The sequence below is a fragment of the Poecile atricapillus genome, chromosome 2, assembly GCF_030490865.1.
Source record: "Poecile atricapillus isolate bPoeAtr1 chromosome 2, bPoeAtr1.hap1, whole genome shotgun sequence".
NCBI lineage: Eukaryota > Metazoa > Chordata > Aves > Passeriformes > Paridae > Poecile > Poecile atricapillus.
The window spans coordinates 30,852,855-30,871,611 of record NC_081250.1 but is presented as its reverse complement, the minus strand read 5'-3'; positions in this window follow the sequence as shown (position 1 = coordinate 30,871,611).

The following is an 18,757-nucleotide window of genomic DNA, read 5'->3' as shown; positions in this document are numbered from 1 at the left end:
GAAAAGTAGGTTTGGTTCTTCTAAGGCTGTAGGTTAAGACATTTTCAAGATCTATTTATTACCATTACATCCAGCTGCCTGATAACTTTGCTCTACTTAAGCTTCTAACCACAGCAGCAACCAGCAGGGAATGGCAGCTCTCCAAGCTCTGACTGGAGGCAGCTTAAATACACAGAAGCAATGCTAGACTTATTTGCTCAAAAACTGGAAAACTTCATAAAGGATGCATTCATTCTACTAAACCAGGGTTAGCCAGTCCTTTGGCTGTCAAAATCTGTCCCATCTTCCACTTGAAGAAATAAAAAAAGAAAATATGAGCAAAAACCAGAGAAAGAAATTATAAGCAGTACCCATTCAAAGGACTGCTAGGTTATTCCGTCAGTTTAGTTTTGTACTGTGCTAATAAATAAACATTAAAAAACTAAAGTAAAAATAAATTCATATCTAAAACCAGGAGAGCATGGGGAGGACAAGAGGACCTCTCTACTCAGCCAATATTGGATATTTAAAGTAACAAAACAGACTGCTTGATGATTTTCTTGTATTCCTCTAGGCTTAAGGTCCCATTTAGAAGGCCACCTAAATTTTCTCTCAGATTCCACTTAAAACAGTGCATAAGGCTTAAATTCTTTGCCACAACTCTGCCTCAGGTAGATGTTATTTTGAAAGCTTCAGCCAAAATGGGTTGGTGGTTTGCTTGAACAAGTTTATTGAAAGTATAGCTTAGGAGGCAGAGTAATGATCCAACTTCTTCCCATCCCTGCTCTCAGAGGCTGATGAATGGGGAGCAGGAGCTGGTGGAAAGGCTTTGGTCACAGCTCAAGAGTACTGCAGCCTCCCCAGGATGGTGCTCCACTAGGAACACTTTTCAACATGGGAAAAACAAAGTTACCATCATGATAATGCATCATAAAATAAACATCTCTGCATCCATATATTAATTTATAACAAAACACACTTGAAAACAAAATCAACTGCTATGGGCATTTTAGAATAAGGTCTGTTAATGTGTTTTGTGAAGACCATAATGTATCTCAGGTTTCTGCATTATGAAAGCAATAGCTCATGGCAAGTGTGCAGATATGTGGAGGCAGCAGGGTTAGACCAAGAGATCAAAGTCTGTTAGCTTCGACTTTCAACAAATGAAGGACTGAAAAAAATCTGACAAGATAACAAACATTTTGTAGGTATTAACATAAATTTCTAACTTTTTTATATTATCTTGTTCACAATCTGGTTTTATGCATTTGTCATGTAAGTGTATGTAAGCACCAAGTATTTTTAATTTGATGTTTATAAGATGCAAAATCAAAAATGTACAAAATGTGAAAGACGCTGCAGGATTACATTAAACTGATCCAAGATATAGTCGGTTTTTTTGCTAATTCTTATTAGTAAACAGTAAAAGTTCTGTTTGTTCAATGTAAAAGCAGGAAATGCATAACACAGTTGATACAGACCATGCTATGAAATGTCAAATGGAAACACAAAGGGAAATAAATCTGCCAAATTCTTGGTGGACACACACACCAAAAAAATCTTTTCTATAGTAGATATGCCTAAAAGAGAGCTGTCTCTTATTATTAAATTTTTACAATGTTGGTATTAAGCAGATCAATTAAAATCACTGTTTTCTTGTAACAGGTCATAATAATCTTCTTAATGAATTTGCTCAATGACTTGCTGTAGTGGTCAAACATGACAATATAAACAATGAGTGGAAATGAGTGGTCACCATTTATCAAACTGTAGCTGTTGTACAGCAATTTTTCTTTCTTACTCAGAAGGATCTAACATTTAACAGAAAAGTATTAACTGGAATACTTTTGTTTTGAAATTTCAAAATAAGTAAGCAGTATCACCCTGATTAGGGTCTTTTTAAGGCAAAATAAAAATATGATTATTGTGGTATGGCCAAAATTTACAAAGTGAAATCATGACATTTCTCTAGACTTCCCTGTGAATCAATTTGGGATTTTGTATTTACCCAGTATAACCTTTCAGCCCATTAGTTCAGCTGCAAAAGTCACATGAGAACTAATTGAATTCCAGCACAGCCTCTAACAGGTGCATTTTATAACATGTCAGATCCCACAGTTAGATGATTAAAGGACAACTCTCTACTGGGTTTCCAAGTAATAAACACCTATTTTCTATACAAAAAGCATAGAGAGGCTCTACCAGCTGAAATAACCTACGAACCAGCTCTACTTGTGCTTATATATCCCAGTGGAGAGCACACAAATCAACCTGTTCAACTCTTCCCACTGGTAGAATTCAGAGGGAAAAAAAAAGACCAAAAGCCTCATTTCTAAGATGTTACACCCAAAACATGAAAGAATTGTCTGCTAATCAGATTAGTCTCTTGCAGGACAAAAGCAGTTTTTGCACAGTCTTACTCACCTTTGAAACATTATCTCTCACTGCCTTATGGCTAAACCACTGCGATCTGTTGTGGGCAAAGCTCTGATCAAGATTTATTTGACCCTCTTATTTCCATGTCTGCTGAGTGCACTGTCTTAAAAGTAAAACAGGTGTAAGTACAAGTTCTTTCACAATGATCTCATCAGGTCTCACAATCACAGAACACTTGTTCAACTCTAAGTAGAAAAATTAAACCATCAAAACCGAATAATAGTGTGAAATTATGATGATTTTTCATGGATTAAGAAAACTATGTGGAAAAAAAATCACTACTAAAAAATGTAAACAACTGTATTTTTACCTATTTTTGCATTTGTCTGTTTTCCTGAAAGTTTGTTCATTTTATGATGACCATTTTTGATCCAGCCTTCCTTCAGTGGCATTGCTGGTTCAGCATCCTCATTACATGCCCAGGTCAGGAACAGAACTGCAATTTTCCTCACAAACACATTTTGGTTACCTAAATTTATCATTATTTACTTTTACTACCTTATTTTTTGTCATGCTGTGAAGGAATAATATAACAGTAACCTTACTTTTTTCCATTTTTTCTGTTGCCTTATCAGCTGAAAAAACAGAATTTTAGAAAAAAGGTAACTTACATTAGGCTTTCTCTGATTTAGGGCTCTGGTTTAATTATACCAGTTTAAGAAGCCACTTTTTCCCACTGTCCAATGCAGTAGCAATCAACACCTCTAAAGCACACACACATAACTGTGCCTTGGCTGCTCTTAGCTCCTTAATCTTAAGTGCCAGTGAAAGCACAGTTACTCTCAGACACTGCACCAAACCAGAGGAACAAAAATCCACAGAAAATCACAAAAATCCACAGAAATCCATCTGTGTCTACCCAGCAGCTGTCCTGTTCAACCACAGGATGACCTCTCATATAAGGTCAAGGTACGTGGAAGAGAGAAGAAATATCTTGAGTGGAATAGTAACATTCATCAGAAAGATTTGGCAAGTTTTGTGAATCTGGGAGAAGTGATTGTTCTTTCTTGGGTTCAGTATCACTGGAAAAAAATTCTATGTAATGATAAACAAGAAGTACGGAAAGGGAAGGTGCAAGTATACAGAGGTGATGAAACAAAGTTAATAAACAGATAATTACAAAGCACACAGGGATGATTTGACTGTTTTCAGGACACTCTGAGTACCCAGGTTCAACTGTGATCTCACATTGTTGCTGATAGTACCAGGTATTTTCTTCTAATGCATTTGCTGTCTTCAGATCCATAACATGGACAGTACAGCCATGGTCAATTCACAGTTACATTTTTAGTTTCACATTTCAACTAGGTCCATGCATTTATATCCTGGTTTTACCTACATTTCTTCTCTGAATTTAGTAGGTGCTGCCTGTAATCTTTATTAAAACACCTCTAGCTTGAAAGAAAGAGTGAAATATTTCCTCTGTGTGAAGCAGTATGCCCCAGACTCTGCTACATCAATGCCACGGAGAGATGACAGACTGTCTCAAAATACTGAGTAACTTCTGTGGCTGTACTTACCCTCAAGTGGAACTCACTAGCTGTGCTAAAGGGGTCCTGGTGGGAGGATTCTCCTGCACCCATTGCAGAACAGCATTTCAACATTCACATCCTGCAACATTCAGGACAGGCATTTCAAATGGAGAAACGAAGATAAAATCTAATTACATTTCACAGTAAAATCAGTTTCTGTTAAGATGACTTAGTGTATAAAGGTACTTCAAAGTCCTATTTGTCCTTCAGTGAGAGCAATCTTTCTTTACCCTTCACCCTGCTCTGATGGCTCCTATCCATGTTTCTCTCATGCTTCTACCTTTGCACAATCTCAAATCTGAAAAAATAGTATGTAAGTAACCAAGCCAGTATTCCCAAGGAGTTACAAACCACAAACAAATACTGTATTAAGAAAAAAGTATATTCCAGTCATTCCTGGGCTGATCAGATTCTGTGAAACTGTTTATTAACTCTCTGCATTAATTTTTACAGCTCCTGACCTTGCAATATGTCATGAAGGCTTCTTGTGTGTCAGCCTTTTGGTGTAAAAAGCAGTCTGGACCTCCACAGTCTTTCTGATTTGCAATAAAAATCACACCTTTTAGAGGAAAGAAAATCACTCCTCTCTGTATTCATGGTGAAATACACAATGAGTTCCTTTGAAGAAAAAAAACCCCAATTTTTCCTCATTGAATTTTTAAGGCTTTGATGATGTGGTTAGGATAGCAAATAATGAAGGTTATGTTAGGTGCTGCCAGAAATTTAAGAACACACTTTTTTTTTTTCCCCTATACTGGAAAAATCAGCATTTTGCATGAGAGAATGGTAAAGCATATTTTTATTTGTCAAGGAAGGCAGCCTTTTTTTTTCCTGTCCCCCACCCCTTTGAGGTTCTTCCAGACGCTTTGCTGTTATCCTTCACACAAAACAGCATCAAAAGTAGCATTCAAAGAAAGGAAGCTGCAAAAGATAAATTGCTGAAAATAAAGCCTGCTACTGGAAAATGTGCTTTCAAAGTTTCTGCAAGACTTTAAAGTTTATTTCTTTAGTGATGCAAGCCTGTGAGAAAAATTGCATGGACAAACCTGTCTAGAGATTAATCTTTTTCAAAGCTATTGCATACAAACCTATTTTTATATAAATGTCATTCATGCTTTAAAAAGTAATCCTTTTAGAATCACTGTGTATCTCAGAGTGGTGTTTTTTCAGTAAAGATTTCATTTCAATTGATATTTATGCATACACACACACAAATATTGTTTCAAATATTTTTCTCATTAGCAAATAATTTTTTCTTAAAAAACCATAAAAATTTGTTTCACAAGATTGTCAGTATTCTGTTCACTTCTTTGTTTTTGATCTTTTGTATGGTTCTTGAATAACATTCTGATGTTAATTAATTTCTTTATGAAGGAAAGTACTGCCATCCTAGCACTATTTGTGTACACCCTGTCACTACTAATAAGGTACATCTATGAGTACTGTTGTATTCTAGCAGTATTACACTGTCATTCAAGGAGGATGGCAGAACAATTTGTGTCACAAGTACAGTCTATGCATATAAAAGAAAAATAACCTCAGCCTGGTATTTTCAGAAGAGGAAACTGATTTTTTAAGTCTTTAAAACAGCCGTAGCTCAGATTTTCTCTCAGACTGGGAAATGTGGAGGGTTTTTTTTTTTTTAAAAAAAAAAAGGCTGAAAAGGCTGAAATTATACTTCCTTCTTATGTCTGTTAACACGTCTGTATTTTTCACTTTGTGTTACATGGTTGAATTGAAGGAAAAAAGGCATCTCCTCTCAGAGGTTTTGTCTCGCGCAGTGCAGATTTCACTGTCTGCAGCCCGGGTGTGCAGGGCTGGGCTCTCTAGATGCATCTGTGTTTACAACTCTTCTGTGACCAGCCTGAGCTGGAGCCTTTTAGCCCCTTCCAAAACCAGCCCAAGTGGAGTTTAATGAAACCCTGTGTCACTGAGATCAGTTACTCCCAGGAGTCGATCCTGCTCAATTTCTACCATCCACCATTTTGACATAAATAGGCAGGCAGTCCTTCTGGTCTGGAGATAGGAGGGGTGAAAAAAGTGTGAATTCAAACAGCTGTTGATAAATTGCTCTACAAGGCCTTCACTATTAATTTCTGTCAGTAGACAGTAAAATGGCAATGGCTGCTCAAACTGTTCCAAAAACAACACTTCCTGTGACAGGACAGACCACACTACACTGACAGATTGGAATTGGTCCTGTGCAATTGGCCAGTGAGTGCTATCTAAAATCATACAGCTGGTGTTGAACAGGGGTATTGTTCTCACTCCACATTACAAATATAAGCCCCACATAAATAACAGAGAGGGGATCATGCCCACGTATCTGCTCAGATGGGCTTTTGTAAGCTACCTCTGGCAACATTTGTCTTTTGTGAAAGAATTTCCACACATTTCCTTCTCTGAACCCTCCCAATGGTTTTGTGTCTCCAAGAAGGTGACATAACCTATAGGTTTGATTTTCTACTTGAGATTGACTTGGAAGCTGTCAAAAGCAGGCAGCTGGAAGTGCAGTGAGGATACAAGTACCAATTTTTAGCATTTTCTGAAGCCTTTGGGTTGCCAAAAAGAAGATCTAGAGAGGTAGAGTCTGAGAACAGAAAATAGTTTGGTTTGGAAAGAAATGAACAATCAGAGCTGTTCACATAGCCAGTGTGAAGTTGTCATACTTCCTATCACTGACTTTAAACAAAAACAATAGATAGGATTGTTCTGTCTTCCTGGACAGGTTTTATGTAGAGAGAAGACTGACCTTGCAAGCTAACTAGTGGGCATGACTGGCAGTTGTTTTAGCACACCTATTGAAATGTGTAAGATTAATTCTGCACAGTCACAAGAAGAACCAATTCATTAAACTCTCCAAGTAGTGCTTATGATCAAAGTGTTTATTAAAGAGACAGGATTGTAGACTTTAAGGGTCAAAGAAAAAGAGAGAAATACCTCACTTGATAAGTTCAAGGAAGATTATTAGTGCTGTACTCTGGGGAAATCCACCCTGTTGAGGATTGCATGTCAGAAAAATATCTCATTGATCCCTCAATTAGCTTGGGATCAGCAGTGCTGTGTTACTTGTTTGGGACTATACTGCAGTGTGCCTATAGGTTAACTCATTTTTGTGGCCCCACCTTGGGAAGCTCTCCCTCAGAGTGCACCAGGTGGTAAAGCCAAGCTCTTAATGCTCTTCTAAAGCTAGGTTAGCATCATGCATCACTTTCAAGCAAAAGATTATAATTTATATCATAATTTTGGGTATGTGCCTATCCAGACCATGAAATAGGGTGTTTTATGGAGAATTTGTTCTCTCTAAAATTCCAGCAGTCAGTAGTAGGTTGCTAACTTAAGGAAACAAGTGACCTTCCCCATAGCATAAAAGTTTAATATTGCTTTGTGGGAGAGTGAGAGGAAAAAGGAACTTGTGCCAGAGATTGTGATAGCACAGTCAGTCAGCTAAGCAGGCCCATTCTCAAGGCTTTCTGTGGAGCTGTTTGACTTACCCTTGAAGAAGGCCAGGTGATGCAAGTGAAAAAATATAATGTCTGGAATTACTGGTTAGATTTAAGCATTAGATTAATAGCTGCAAAATGGAACTGACACTTGCATGACAACTCTTTCATATCCATGCTATTTTAACAGACTTTCCTGCAATAGCTCTTTCATCCCGGTTACTGCAGCACTGCCATTTGGCAAGAGCTGTTTAAAAATGTTGTGATACCATGTGAAAATCTTCCAATAACATTCTTGAGAGGCATAATTTTGTTTCGTTTCCATATAGCTCTCCCAGTTTGTTTCAGGGTTAGAAACATTTGTATGGAAGCGAGACTTACCCTTTAGGACTCTATTTTCTTAAATGTTTTGCCCCACAGTAAATTCCCTAATTTGAAAATGTCGATGTCACACATGCAAATATGGTGACCTCACAGCCAAAGAGTTATGGCAATTACCAGCATGTACAATTACATAATTTGCACCTACAATTATAGTGATTCCACAATTTATCTGTGCATGTAAATGTTCACATATAGTGAATATGCAATAGTGTATTTGAGTGATATAGGATTCTCCCTTTGGAATTATTCTTTTCCTGTTGCATATTGTGCATATATATTAATACATGTATATGCCTGGTGAGAAAAAATGTGGTGACTGCTATATCCTAACATTTATTTCCTATAAAAATTATGAAGTGATTGAAAATCACATAATGTGGGCCAGAATTATTATATCCTGGATAAATTAAGTTCTGTGATTTCAGGTGAAAACCAATTAATGGTAATTTAGCAACTCAAACAACAATAATTGCCTCAACTTCATATGTGCATTTCTAAAATAAATTTAAAAAAAAATCATGAAGGAAAACACAGAAAATATAACCATGTGTTTCTTGTGTTTAAATCATCCAGTATAACAAGCTAAAACTTTGGGAGCCATAGTTAGAAATGGTAATTTACATAAAATAAAAGTGTTTATCTCAGCACCAGTTATTTAAAAAAATTAGGCAACAGCACTAAATTGTGTGAGAGTTCCCAGGAAGTTGCCAGTGCCCAAAAGATCAGCCCCGCATTTTTCATAATTGGAAAAGTTTTTCTGGGAGGATGAAAATGAATCTTATGTCCATAAGGCATAGCAAGGATACATGCAATCTCCCTTTTGCTCCTGGAAAACAGGAAATGTGGAGCAGTCTCTTGCTGCTAAGCTGCTGTTCCCTATTGCATTACTTGAACATACTAATAAATGAGGATGATAAAGATACTTTTGTCCCAAATTGACTAGAGAGAGCAGAATATGAATTAGATATATGAAAATGAAAGGAGCTTAGTTTGAAGCCATAAAGAGATTCAGTCTTGCTGTTTATTTCTGCTTTTGAAAGATAAAGGAGACAGATAGCATTGCATTTCTCATGCTGTCTATAGATAAAAGTATAATGTTACCTTGGGATCTAAGAATTAGAGTGGATATGTTTATAGGTCTTTAAATATCCAGTTAAATTTATAACTCTCTTGCATATAAATACACTTGGGTAAGTGGATGAAATTTCCTAAAAGAAAATGAAATTAATAATATTTACCATGTCCATGATTGCCACAAGCTTATTTCCTTAGTATGAAAGTGTCAAAAGAAGAAATTTTTGGTCAGAGTTAAGACCACCTGAATAACCAGTTTAAAGGTGTTGAGCAGCAGATATTCACTCTGGCTGAGCAGATGCTTCTTCCTAGCTTGAAAATTTCTGTTTAATTGACTTTCAGGAAGACAGCTATCTTGCTGAACCTGGAGAATGGCACATCATATTCTGCTTATCATACAAGATTTCACAATGCTGCAGGATGTTCAGCCCTTTTAGAGGATGTAGCACCAATCCTCAGTTTTGGTGAGCCCTGTTTTTTGTTGTGTCGTAGTATGAATGAAATACAGTCAGATAAACAGTTACCACCCTAAAAAGCAGTCTTGTATGAAAAGAAAAGAATCTTTGTGTGGAGAGCCAACAAGATGATGAGCTCTCAGTTCAAGCTTTTCATTGATGTGCTCCTTCTAGCTCTTTCTGGTAAGCAAGACTTCATCACTTTTCCTCTACAGTGCATCCTCATTAATTGCTAAATTTGCCTGAGAATGCAGTGAGTCCACTCTCACTTTTGGTAAAACTCAGAACAAAGGCTATTGCTACAATACCTGAACAGTTATGTTTTAGCAATTATTTTTAACAGCTATTTCAGGACTTAACTTCTCCATATAGTAAATGTAGCAAAGGCTCTGGTGGGAAGAGGTTCATTGCACTGTATAACTCATAACTGTTAAGACAGTTCTCCACCCAAAAACAAAAACAATGCAGGAATAATTTAAATCTGTAGAACAAGTCTGAACTAGACCCGAATAAACAAACAAGGGCTTTGGATATTATATTCCGTAAGAAAAGTCATCAAGTTTGCCACCATTAATTAGAGCTGAAAGTTCACTTTCTCCAGTGAGATGTTGCAGTGAATAAGAAAACTGTAATGGACATTCTGGCACATCTCTGCTATTGCTATAATAGGCCAATGACAATAAATGCTTACCAAGAGTTTCTCTGTTTAAAAAATATATCATTACATTGGATCTTCTTCTGGATTTCAGGCTTTTCATCATGATTAAAGCAGGCTAGACCAGAAACAGACTACTTAGGATAACAGCATGCTGCTTTCAGGGATGAGGAGGATGGGGAGGAAGGGAGCCAACTGTGCACATACAAAATGAGCTGAATGACAAATGGTCTTTGAACATTTCCATACATTGCAATTCAAATAATTCTGCTGCTTTTTAAGTATATTTTATTGTAACATTCTGCCTTACCTTATATAAATACATATGTATATCTCATATATAAATAAATACAATTACAAATGTTCAATTGCAGTTTAATGTCTTGTATTCTGTTTCATGTTCACAAGTGAAAATAACTTGGATAAGCCTTCACATAAGAAAGCTTTGCTTTTGCTTTTCCAGTCTCATTCCATAGAACTCTCTGATTGTTTCATGTCAGTTCATTATATATTTGCAAAACTTAACTTTGCATTTTTTAAAACAAAAGCTGAGGGTAAAATCCAAACCTGAGTGAAGTTTACAGGACTCTGGTGCAAACATTGCTTCTTATGACTAATTCTTCAATATCAGAAATCAAAGTTACTGGAAGGCATTACCCAGTGTGAGATGCAGTACTCTGTGCTACAGAAAGTAGTGAAAAACCCCACAAACTTACCTTGTTTCAAGCAATTTATAACATTCCATTGTTGTGCAAAAGCACCTAAGCCTTAATTTCAACATTTTTTAAATTATTGTACCCAAACTGACACTTTTTCTATTTTTATGTTTGTAGAGTTTTACAAGAATGTTCACAGGCACAGAGCAGACATGAAAGCTGTCACTTAGAAGACCTGAGCAGGGGGAAAAATATTCTGTTTATCTTTTAGATACAGTAGACAAACTTTCTCTTAAACAAACCTCCTTGCAGGGAGCTATGGAGTTGCCCAATCCAGCAGTGGCAGCTCTGCAGAGCCAAGTAACATTTGGTGACCCCTTGAGCCATTAAAACCACAATTGGAACTGATGCATTTCATTTCTTTCCTGTCCTTTTCCTCATTCCAGTTTTCTGTTGAATTCTTACCCTCTTCTCCTCCTCTCTTTTTGTCATTTGTTCATCTGAATACCAAAAGCTGTTCATGAAAAATGTGTTTCCTGGAACTATAGGGAGAAATCTCTGGTCTCCGAGAGGGACTCTCTGTAACATTATAAAGTCTCCTCTAAGAATTTGCCCCAGTGTTTTTCAGTTCTGGGTCCTTCTTTCTCTGTTTCTCTTGCTTCTCTTTGATTAGCTTTTCCAATTATCCTAAATCCTTCATGCCAATCACTCCCCAGTATACTGTCTGCTCTGCAGCATTTCCAGGTCAGGGTTTGAAAGGCAATGAATAAGCAGGAATAGGCTTAAATGCCTCAGTGTCAGTGAGAACCATAGAAGGACACAGGAGGAATGAGCCCTCCGTGAAGCAGTACCCTTCTTGCAAAGAAAAAAGAAAGCTTAAGCACAGTCTTAATCTAAATGTTACCAGCAAGAGAATGGTATCACTTGCTAATTATAAAACCCTTCCAGAATGTTCTACAAATCTCAAGACTTCAGAAATTCCAGGTTCAAGCCTGAAAATTGTTGTTCCTTGGTTTCTCTGCAAGGATTGATAACAATCACAATGTGTTCTCCGCAATGTGCCCCTCTTACAAAAATGGGGGCTGATAATGCCTGGCACTGTGCAGCTCTACCAATTGATAAATTCCTTTGTTTGGGTCATCTAAAAGGAAAATCTACCTTAATATGTTATCTACTGTTCAGAATCTTTATCCACAGGAGACCATGACTAAAGGACAGTCATTCAGTCACATCAGATTTTCACTCTGGAAATTGCACATCTCTAATCATAGTAGAAGCCTACAAATGCAGATGACCTATGCAGTCAGGATTAAAACTCTAGCACCTTAGAAGTGTGAGGAAAATATGCAGATGGTAATGAAGATTTTCCATTGTGATCTGAAAGCTATTAACATGTTGTATGTAGTTGCATTTATTATGTGTTGTCAAGACTTGCTTCTTGACAAGATGTGGTCCCTATTAGTATAAAATAAATATTTGGCACAAGGTGGTGAAAAAATGTTGCATATTTGGATTTTTCTCATTTTAGTCTCAGTGATGATAAAAGAGGTAAGGAATTGTCAGGCTGCATTTTTTTTTCTAATTCCTTTTTTTAATGTGGTTTTATCTTTTTTATTTGGGTGAGACAGGTCTAAAATTCATCAGTAACTTGAAAATTAAAAAAAAAAATAAAAATCTTCTGGCCTAAGTAATGGACTAAGCTCCTAGAGTTCTTCACAAATAAGTGTAGATTTTAGGCTAGTAGCCTTGAGGAGACCCTGTCTCACTTGGATGCAAAGCACATCATGAATTTTGCATGCATGCCAAAAGGAGGTTTCAAACATGTTCATTTATTTCCAGATAAGTTTGTGTTTTATTCCTGTCCACTGAGACGTTGCATTCCAGATTTTTGCAATAATCTCTCCTTCTTGCCATACTGTATAAATTCTTTCAGTTAAATGTCTATCTTTGCATGTTTTGATTAATATGGGAGGTGGATCTTCTGTAGCACTGAAGAGATTTGTATTATATCCACACTCTCTTTCTGTTTTGGACTATGACAAACCAAACAAACGGAAAGTCAAACAAAAACTCCTTCAGTTCTCCCACAGATTTTTTCCAAATGTATCTCAAGGGAAAGGCTTGAGTTTTCCAGTCCTTCACCCCTTCCTGTACTGTCTGCTTATAATCTAACTTCACAAACTGGAAAAGAAGATTAGCTGCTTCTTCAGCTAGTCATATTTTCAGCAGTGAATATTCCTTACTTCCTCTATGAAAATGTACAGAATTTGACAATATGCACTGGTATTTGAATACTACTCTCCTCAGTTTATCCTGAGTTTTGACTATGGAAGTCTTATTGTCTAATCCATTAAATGCCTCTGAAATTATTTCCAGGATGCAGAGGAAACTCTCCTGAGTCCAGAGGCAGTACTGTGACAACCAGAGAGCTCTTACAGGTCCCTTGTGCATGTCTGTGGAAAGAAACCGCGTGCAGACACGTGTTAAGTAGGATCTTTGATTCGGCATGGCATGAAGCTCTTCCTTCCAGTACTGCCTTGATCCTAAAGTGAGGACTCTGTCTGATGAGAAAATAATTTCAGCTCCTAGTTTAGGAAAAAAAAATGTCAACCATTAAAATTGGTCAGAAATCATGAAAATATGAACCTGAAAATGTGTCAAAAGACAAAATGCAACTCCTCTCCTGCCTCCCCCCCCAAAAAAGTCAATCTCTAGATTTTTAAAAAACTTTGATATAGCAACACTATGTGTAATTTTATAGAAGAATATTGTGTTTGGAGATTTCTTGCACTTAACAACATCTTTTCCTTTGGTGTTTCTTTACAATACTTTCCTGGGTCACCTCATTGAGACTCTGAACAAAAGGCTTTAATGTGGTCATTTTGTAAGTGAATATTACTTGTGTATCCATACACTTCTTCTTTCTCCTTTTGCTTCATTTCAGGTAACAAGCATCTTACCTGTTGTGAAAAATGGGGTTAATCTGAGAAGAGCAAAGTAAACCAGAACTAGTTTAGAGCAGGCTGGAAAAATTAAAGGAATTGGGATTTTTATTTCACATTTTCAAATGTGTTAGATACATTCTGAGCGCTGCAACAGAAACTACAGACTGACTTTTTTTTTTATTTCTAGTCAGAAATTTCACTGTGATTTTTCAAACATGGATGCAATCTTTAATCCTGAGTGACTGACTTCGCTTTAAACAGTTTGGTAAACTTGCTTTCAAAAACAGACACCAATGGAGACAACACCAGAGGTTTTATTTGTTCCTTTTTATGTCTACATAATTGTAAAATGAAAAAAAAAAAAAAAGGAGGGGTCTGAAAAGTAAGGAACAAAAATGTCCCTTTGCCCCTGCAAGCTCTGGTTGGAGCCTTTCTACCTCTTGCTCTCACTCTTGAATTTCTACCCTCAGAGTCAGGCTGGATGTGGACGTGAGTCTTAGCTTAGCTCATTGCAGAACAGAGGCCCAAATGACTGAAAGAGAAAGCAGAAATCTTGGCAGATTGCTAACATATCAAGTGTTAATGAATACAGTTCTCTAATTAGAAATGTCTGCAAGAACTGAGTAATAGGATCCTTTGAAAATGTGACAGTTTTTAATTTCTTTTGTTAGTAGAGTTTATACTTTTCTGAAATAGAGCTTTTATCAAACTGGCATCAGACTTTAGGAATGACAATAATAATTGAAATACAAATAGAGTTTCTTTTGAAATCACTAGCTAAGCTAACATTTTATTGAAATTCTTATTTTCTGGACTTTATTAGGTTAATAGATATAATTTAAGAACCTTTTTTTCTTCCTTGTTTTCTTTTGCTGTTCAAAAAAAAAATCCTAATGTATGTGAGGTTGGCTGGAATTTGCTAGCTAATTTTCAAAAACATCTTGACTTTTTTTTTTTTTTTTTTATTTAATTTCAAATGTAATACCTCCCCAGATGGCAGACTTTGTAATTTGTGGCACTAGTTCAAAAAGGTATATTAACTGCCTCTAAACTGCACAGCACCAAACATTTACTGGATTTAATTGTGAATTGGTTTAATATTAATTAAAATACATCCCTTCCTTAGCATGAGGTTTCAGGAGATGCAGGTGGGTTTACTTCTGTGTGACTTATATCCCATTTTATACCAACACCCCTGCTGAAACAGAACAAAACACTGAAGACCCAGAGCAGCACATAAACATTTTGTGCCCCTTGAAGTCCTCTAAAGGAGCCTGAAAGGGATGGTTTCTTTCATTCTTGGCCAAACAGTGATAGACAAACAGGTAAAAAGGCAAGGAGAAAAATACCATTTACTCACTGTAGCAGCAGGAAATCAAGCAAAGAAAATAAACAGGGTTTGAATCCTGGGCCTTTAACCTGCTAGTCAGACAGATTTCTACAGTTTCATTCTGTGCACATTTGTGTGCTGGTAAATGATGAAGGGGAGGTAGAGGAACTGAAGGCTTGTGGGATCCCTGGGACTCCCACAGCTATGAGCACAGCTGTACAAACACACGCAAGCTTTGTTAAGGTAGGGTGGGCAATTGGCTGAAACTGCTGAGCCAATCTGACCTATAAATCCCTTGCAAAAGCTCTGCCTGAGAGAAAGCCAGAAGTTATGTGTAAATGTTTTACCCAGCCAATTGTTTTTGGTCCTCCTCTGTATATACATAAAACCTCTAACATCCTCCTGGACAGATAATTTTGTAAGTGGTTGCTTTGAGTGTCCTGCTGAATTGCTGATTACCTGGAGCAGAGCAGGGAAGGGAGGGATCAGTGGGTGGATGGAGGAACTAATAACTCAAGAACTCATTCAAATGAATGCAGAATTTTAAAGGATACGTGATATATCACATAAGCTGACGTTGGGCTAATGGCTACAGGAAGTCTATAAAAAAGAGAATGCGACATCCAGCAGTTTGTTTTGAGCAGCAGGATGATATGAATTGGTCAGAGTAGTAACAGAAAGATTAGATTAATTATTTCAAATTGGACTGCAGTCTCTCTCTTCCCTTCCTTCCCCCAGTCTCCCCAGCAGAACTCCCCCTTCTCATTTGCAGATATGATCTCATGTGAGGAAACAGCATCGCAGCCCTGCACTGTCCTGAGTGCATGGGGACAAGCTGCACCAGAGCTAGTCCCCAATAACCCTTACCATGCAAATCACAAAACCATCAGCACCCTCCATCAGCAAAAGAAAAATAGGAGATCTTTCTCAGGTTTTTTTTTCCTCCTTTCCAAACATTTCTGAACTCTGTGTGACCTTCTCAATGACTGAATCTAAGCACCTCTAAATACGTAGCAAATTTAGACAGCAGAAAGCAAAGTAACACATTGCAAACCAAAGGAAGATGAAGAAAGTAATGAGAAGTGAAACAAAGAGAGCTACAGATGAAAATAAGGCATCCTAAACCAGAGAATGTTAAAAAAAAACATATGGATTAGACTATTAAACATAGCATGAACTGTGCAACTTGCTCCCATTTTCTTCCCCTTCACCATCCTTCCCACCACCTAAAAAGCAGTTAAACTACAGGGGGATAATATCACACTTGGGATTTATGAAACAAAATCAATGAGAGCAGTGGGAGTAACGTCACTTCTGTAAATGATCAAAATCCACCAATTACAGGGAGGTGTTAATCCTCATCAGACCCTTTTGCTGCTGTGGCAGCATTTGAAGTAAAGCTGCTCTGGAAGTGTTACAGGACCAGCTATTCTCACAGCATTTGGAAAAATAAAAGTATTTCCACCCAGGCTTCTTAAAAATTTTTGAAGTGTAGGAGAGAAAGACAAGATTAGGAGTAAGGAAGGGATAAAGTATCACAATTTTGTTTATCAGTTGGGCAGGAATAAAAAAAATCTAGGAAATATTGGGGGATGGGTCCAAAATTCCCTGCTAAAGTTTTTATCCAATGTCTTTCAAAATCATTGTACCTCCTCAGTGCTGTGATAGCTCAGTAATTGGAATTGGCTGTCAATTATTTATCCATATATTTATGCTCCATATATTTATACTGTGTATAAGAGGAAATCAGAGTTGAAATATTGTTACACCTGTACTTACTTTAGCTTGCGACTGAATTTCATTTGCTAGATGAGAAGAGATCCACATCCCCTAAACTCACATTACCAGGAAGGATCACAATTGTGGGAAGCCTGCAGTATCAAGGTGTAGAAGAAAAAAGCAGGAGTAAGGCAACTGTGCAGGTGTTGGAGGGTGGTTTTATTGTCTTTTTTTTCTCTCTCTCTCAAGGAATATCATTTGTGCTGTTAAATGCTGATGAGATGACTGGGCTTAATTTGATATTTCTCTTTATGGTGAAACTAGTTAAACTAGTTGTGCAGTAATTCATAAACACAGAGTATGCATTGAATTTTGGTCATGCAGAGATTGTTCTTCTCTCTCTGTGCTTTAAAGCAAAAGACCCAAAGATTCTCAAAAGATAGATTTTCTTCCCTTAAGATGGACTATTTTCTGTGGCGCTGAGTGAAGACAGAGACAAGAGATGGGAAATGAGGGGATCTGACCTTGCCAAGGCTTCCAGCAGCACTCTGACAAGCTGTCTGAACTGTACCTTACATGAAGTAGGGGATGAGGTTCTGGTCATCTTGCCACCACACTCTGCCTCTGGCTAAAGGCTAGATCCTGTTCCCTGCGTTAGTCCTGCAGGGATTGGTGTCCTCTGGAACCATCTACACTTACACTGGAGCTGAAAGGCAGCACTGTCCGTAGGAGCCACAGAAAGGTGCCTTTTGGCGTTTCTGCAAAGCAAAGGGACTCAAGTTTTGCAGGTAAAACTTACAAACCCATAACAGCCTGCTCAGAGAGGCTGTGGAATTCTGTGCTTGGGAAGATTCAAAACACAACTGGACACAGCCCCATGCAGGCTGCTGGGGCTGACCCTGCTCTGTGCAGGGGGCTGGACAAGGCCACCTCCAGAGGTGCCAGCCAGCCCTAACCCTGCTGTGAGCCTGTCACTGCATGGGCAGCAAACTGTGTTTGCCTGGGCTTGACGTGCTGCAGCATGACTGACAGCTTCCGCAGAAAAATGGAACAAAAATAAGGCCACTCCTTCTCCCTACAATGGCAGGGTTTCTTTGCTGCACTTCTTTCCTTCCCCATCAGTCAGCTGCCTGCCCTGCAGGAGGCCCTGCCTAGCACTGCTCCTTGCCTGGGCCAGCAGGAGCTCCCCAAACCAGTGGCCATGAGCTGCAGGGACAGTCCAGACTGGCAGGACAAAGGAAGACTGAGACATCACCAGCTATGGCATGGCCTTTTTATTGCCTGTTTGCTTTCCTCTAGAACAGGCACTGTGTGATCACACTGCATAAAGTGCAACAAAATTTATTGATAGTAATACTTTAATATTTATAAGAGGGTTTTTTTCACTATTTTTCTTTTTGGCACCGGAAAGGGAATGTCCTTTCCAAGAGAGCAAGTAATGGAAATTTGTGTAGCATGATGAGAAATCATGAAGTGACAAATGCCCTCACACCCCAATTGTACAAGGAATTTTTTTGCTTTACTGATATACTGTCCTGACTGGACTTCAGCAGATGGCATCTGGGCAATCACAGCTGAAACTCTCCAATAAAATTAGTAAATATTGTACTGCTAATTCCTTTAGAAATGTGCCAGAGTACACAAGGCAAGAAATTAATGACATATTGCAAATTTTCCGTTTAGTCTTTTATGCTATGTGTAATGTTTTGCTGAAGTCTTAGCTTCCTGCTCTACTAACAAAATGAGAACACCTGAGGAGGTGCAATTTCATGATAACATTGGAATGGAAGACCACTACAAAATTATTAGCTGAAATTTCAGCTTCAGGTCTACAATGATGCTTAAACTACTGTGAGTTTCATTCATCTCTGAAAAGTGTTACCAAATGCTGCCTGACAAGGACATGTTACTTACTGATGGAACTCAGTACTTATTGCTAATCTGAAAAAACAAAGGCCAAATGAAAGTGGATTATGTTCTTTCCCCATTTACCTTCATTTATTCCACTAGAGGTTCAAAAAAGTCTATTTAGAATACAGAATATTTTGCAGCTGCTGGATCAGAATTTACTCTTCATACCCAGGACAATGAGTTTCCAGAGGTTAAATATGTTCTTTTTCTGACAGAAAACAAGGAGTGAAATCTTGTT